The sequence below is a fragment of the Schistocerca nitens genome, chromosome 1, assembly GCF_023898315.1.
Source record: "Schistocerca nitens isolate TAMUIC-IGC-003100 chromosome 1, iqSchNite1.1, whole genome shotgun sequence".
Classification (NCBI taxonomy): Eukaryota; Metazoa; Arthropoda; class Insecta; order Orthoptera; family Acrididae; genus Schistocerca; species Schistocerca nitens.
In genome coordinates this window covers 282,200,584-282,206,245 of record NC_064614.1, presented here as the reverse complement: position 1 = coordinate 282,206,245, position 5,662 = coordinate 282,200,584, and the positions used below count along the sequence as shown (strand labels likewise).

Here is a 5,662-nt window from a genome sequence, read left to right as displayed (position 1 = left end):
AAACTAAATTAGTCACCACGATAGTTCGGTTTTGTCAGAACTGCATATAAAATTAAACGGCTCTTTAATATTTTTTCAGTAGGCCTAATATATGTTTATAAAATTACTTTGCCGGCCGTTGTGCCCGACCGGTTCTAGGCTCTTCAGTCCGGAATGGCGCTGCTGCTACGATCGTAGGTTCGAATCCTGCCTCGGGCATGGATGTGTGTGATGTCCTTAGGTTAGTTACGTTTAAGTAGTTATAAGTCTAGGGAACTGATGACTTCAGATGTTAAGTCCCATAGTGCTTAGAGCCATTTGAACCATTTTTTTAAATTACTTTTGTTGTTAACTACTAGGCAAACGCGAGCGAAGCAACAGGCGCTGAGTTACTTTGAATATAGGAAGAAACGTGTTTCGTCAGACCACATTACATTCCGTCAGTCAGCTACTGTCCACAACCGATGATTTCCAGTCGTCTGAATATGTGCATATTTATGTGCCTGTATGAGAAATGGCTTCTTCCAAGGTGACCGACCCCAAATACTCATTGCATGCAGTTGTCGTCGCCATGTTCTCTTGCTAACGGGTTGGGATTGACCTTCATTCACTGCCTGTAGCAATTCCTCAGAGATTTGGGAACCATTTTTATTCACAAGCAGCGAAACGCGTCTCTGATCTCTCTCAATCAGGATGTTTTTCCGACCACAGTTCTGGCGTCGTGTTTCGTGGCCACGTGTGTTGCGCCACTGCTTGTAGCCACGTTGAACATTCAAGAGTGAAACATCAAAAAATCCAACATCTTTACACAATTTATGGCCATGTGCATCGCCAAACACGATTGCTCCTTTTTGTCCCTCTGTCACTGATGTGTACTTACAATGTCTACTTGAAACATGGATGTCTCACTGATTGCTACTTGTTTACACTCGTGTAGAGACAGTGCGTGCGTGGTAGAGCATGTGTCTCGATAGCTGCACCACCTATAGAGACTTATCGATTAATCTGAGCGTACGCACTAAGGTTACTAATCTTTATCTGGTGGACATCCGTGAAAGGCAGTTACGCGAAATGGATAGTGTCTTGAAATGACAGTACGAGATAACCTAGGATAAATAAGGGTAATCGAATTAAATCATGCGTTGCTGAGGGAATTAGGTTAAGAAATTAGACACTAAATGTAGTTGATGAATTTTAACAATTTGGGCGGCAAAATAACTGATGATAGCAGAAGTAAAACGATAATTAATAGCTAGAAATGCATTTATGTATAAGAATTGTTTGGTAACATCGAATACAGATTTAAGTGTTAGGGAATCTTCTCTGAAGGTATTTATTTTCAGTGTAGCCTTACACAGAGATGAAACGTGGAGGACCAACGGTACAGACAAGAAGAAAGTTACTGCTTAGAGATGTGGTACTACAGAAGAATACTGAAGATCCGACGGGTAAATCGACTAAGTAATGATGAGGTACTGAACTGAGTTGAGCAAAAGAGAAATTTCTGGCACCAGTTGTACGAAAGAAAAGATCTGAGGATAGGACGTATACTGATCCATCAATTTGGCACTGAAGTGTGGAGGGTGGAAGTTGTAGAGGGAGACAAAAGCTAGGATACAGTAGGCAGGTCCCAATGCGTGTACGTTATAGTAGTTGCCAGAGATGAAGAGGCTTGCACAGGATACACTGATGCCCAGAGCTACGTTGAGCTACACTTCTAACCCGCTAATGAATAAATTCGAAATTGACTGAAGGATTTTCCTGTAGGCCCTACTATCATTGCATCGATACAGAGCGGCCATCAGCCAACTAACTCTCAATAGCAAATAAAGGCATTGTTTAGAAAAGGAATGGTGAATGGAAACAGAAAAATGTGGATTCTGTATTTTTCTGTTCAAGTGTCAATAATCGCATGGGGCACTCAACAACAGAACTGGGAAGAGGAACTTGTTGAGTACAGAGCATACATTTCGGTATGTGACGGAATGATATGTTGTGTACTGAAATTTAATACAGGGAGTTTTGTCGTCCCCTGGTACTCCACTTACTGTAGCTAAAGTATAGCTTCCGGTAATGTTTCCCACTGCTGACCATGAAACTCATAGATGTCAACAGTGGACCTATTACGGTGGTTTTGCAGGTGCAGTTGTACAGCCTGAGGAATCCTATACGATTTCAATTGGATTTTAGTCTGGTAGTGATTTTATGACCAACGGCCTTTCCGCAGTGGTAACACCGGTTCTCGTCAGATCACCGAAGTTAAACGCTGTCGGGCTGGGCTAGCACTTGGATGGCTGACCATCCGGTATACCGAGCGCTGTTGGCAAACGAGGTGCCCTCAGATCTTGCAAGGCAAACTGAGGAGCTACTTGATTGAGAAGTAGCCGTTCCGGTCTCGTAAACTGACATACGGCCGGGAGAGCGGTATGCTGACCACATGCCCCTCCATATCCGCATCCAGTGACGCCTGTGGGCTGAGGATGATACGGCAGCCGGTAGGTGCCGTTGGTTCTTCCAAGGCCTCTTCGGACGGAGTTTAGCTTTAGTGGTGTCGTTATAGGTATTCGTCTGCCAGTCTAGCTATGGGTGATCGGATGTTACAGCTCGTTACAAGGAACTCATGCAGTGACACCACTTCTTCGTAGCATCTAATCTTAATAGGATGCTGCCCTCATAGTACTCATGGAAACATACTCGCCGCGCGGGATTAGCCGAGCGGTCTGGGCGCTGCAGTCATGAACTGTGCGGCCGGTACCGGTGGAGGTTCGAGTCCTCCCTCGCGCATGGGTGTGTGAGTTTGTCCTTAGGATAATTTAGGTTAAGTAGTATGTAAGCTTAGGGACTGATGACTTAGCAGTTAAGACCTATAAGATTACACACACATTTGAACCTTTTTTTTGAAACATGTTCAATGATGTACTAACTTCTAACGAGATGATGTCTCTTGCGAGAACACTAGGGTCGCGATGTCGATTTATTGCCATATGACTAAGTAGCTTGTTAAGTGTCTTCTGTGAGCCGACACTGTGGTAACGTCTTGGTTATCGAGTCCTACGCAAGAATGCCCATTAGGCGGTGACGTGAGACGTGGTAGCGCTTCTGTAAAGGAAACACCCGTCTTAGGTGACGAGTGACAATGGATGGTACCGTACCTCGTCTGAGGAGTTAGCTGAGAGTATGTTGAGAGATTAAAAGTATAGACCACAATGGATCGCTTACCATGGTTGGTTCTCCTGCTTGTGAACAATGAAACCAACAGGAGAAAGAATGAATACTGTTGTCCTTATCAGATTGCCTTTTGCTCTAAGATGTTGATTGGTACGGTGTGGTTTGTTTAATCTGCAATGCTTGCTTTAAGGAGATCATTACAGAGATGATTCGGCCCAGTTACCTAAGATTGACATAGTGAGTTCTGCTACTTTTTTCTAATGTCCTCTTCTTTCTTATTAGCAGGTAATATTTGTTGCAAGTTTGCCATGATACTGTACAGATGCTTTAATTTTTCTGTCTTAAGTATTCTTTAAAATTTTTTATGTGCTAATTATTTAAATGACATTGTTAAGCTTTTATGATGCATCACGTCGTCTCCGACGTGACGAACAATATCTTTCATCGTTCATCTTATTTGTTTAGTAAATACGGAACCGGTGTGCTATTGCCTTCTTCTAGAACTTTATTATCTTCTGCAAGGTATTTTGCAGGCCGCTCCTAACATCGAGAACGGGCGTCCTTGGAGCGCCATAAACATGGAGTAGCTGGAGTAAGCACTCAGTTCAGTTACACAGTCGGAAAAAAATGCTGAACCCTCAAGAACTGTGTTCAGTAGCATACTGAGGTGCTATACTGCTAGTGATACATTTGTCACTGTCGTCAGCGAACAAATGGCGCTGAGGCGTCGTGTCTGTGTACCCTTTGTTTTGACTTTGTAGGCAGTAACTGAGCCGAGTTTACCAGGGAATAATGTTTGCAACGTTCAGTCAATGGTACATCCATGCCCCACGGACGAGAACGTATTCCTATTGAAAAGCTTTAGTCATTTGAATGGGTCCCATTGTGAACTTGCGGTAAGCCAGACGGAAGTATCGACAGATTGATGCGTGTTTTGGTCACAGTGTATCGGTGGTGTGTCACTGCTTTAAACAGTGGTCTGTGGAACATTACCACACCTGTAGACCAGGTTCTGGACGTCTGCGTAAAACAGACAAACGTCAAGGTCGACACACTGTGCGAGCAGCTGTGGCCGACAGAAAATCATTAAAGAGCGAAATCCGGTCACACGTTGCACCTTCTGTGTCATCAGGGAACATTGGACACCTTCATCTTGCAACAATACAGAGATCGCGTGTGCCTCTGGCCAAGGTGTCACTGACGCAACGACACCACCAAGCTTGGCTACTCTGGTGTCGTGAAGCACTCGAGTGCCGCTCTGTTGTCTTCCGCGATGAGAGTAGGCTATGTACACGAGGGTTGGACTTCTGGGGCTGAACTGTGAAGTACCTATTTCAGAGTGCCTTAACCCATGACGTGCAGGTACCATCGCAGGATTTATGGTGTCGGGGCCATCAGTTACAACTCGTCTTAACCTCTGGTGTTTAAGCAGGGTGAAATAACCAGTGTCCGCTACATTGCACAAGCTGTTATCACCGTGATGCTGCCGTTTCTTCGACAGGACAGGCGTTATCAGCAGGACAAAGCACGTCCACACGCAACTCCTTTATTCCACATACAGTTACTGCATGGCCGTGGCCAGTAAAATCACCAAATCTCTTGCCAATTGAACACTATGACACATGACGAAGCTGGAACTTGGTTGTTCTCCAGAGCTGCAAGGAAGGGTGCAAGATGCCTGAGACAGTCTCACGCAGGAAGCCATTCGACAATTTTATGGTTGTTTGCATTTGAGAATACACGCCAGCGTTGCCACCAGAGGGGGATACACTGTGCATTGATGTGACATTTGGGTACCATTTACTGTGACATGTGTGTTTTATTTAGTCTGAATCTGTTATCACATACTCCTACAAAAATTATCTGATGTGATAGAAAAAGAAACAGTAGTCGATTTAGAAGAGATAGAAGATCCAGTATTAGAACCAGAATTAAAGAGATCTTTGGAAGACTTAAGAAAAAATAAGGCAAAAGGAATCGGTAACGTTCCATCAGAATTTCTAAAATCATTGGGGGAAGTGGTAACAAAACGACTATTCAAGTATGTCTGGCGACATACCCTCTGACTTTCGAAAAAATATCATCCACACAATTCCGAGTGCTGTAAGAGCTGACAAAAGCGAGAATTATCGCACAGCCAGCTTAACAGCTGATGCATCCTAGCTGCTTTCAAGAATAATTTACTTAGGAATGGAAAAGAAAATTAAGGATAAGTTAGATGACGAACAGTTTGACTTTAGGAAAGGTAAAAGCACCAGGGAGGCAATTCAGACGTTGCCGTTGATAATGAAAGCAAGACTAAGGAATTTAAAGACACGTTCATAGGATTTCTCGACCTGAAAAAAGGTTTCGACAATGTAAAATGTTGCATGATGTTTGAAATTCTGAGGAAAATATGGGTAAGCTATAGGGAGAGACGAGTAATGTATAATATGTACAAGAGCCAAGAGGAAATAATAAGAGTGTTCGGATAAAGAAGGGTCTAAGACAGCAATGTAATCTCTCACTCCTACTG

General features: G+C 43.6%; 1 pseudogene; it reads left to right on the top strand.

Annotated features, from left to right (window-relative positions):
* Nucleotides 1–2,187: 2,187 nt before the first annotated feature.
* On the top strand, nucleotides 2,188–2,305 carry LOC126210128 (5S ribosomal RNA; annotated as a pseudogene).
* Nucleotides 2,306–5,662: the final 3,357 nt, after the last annotated feature.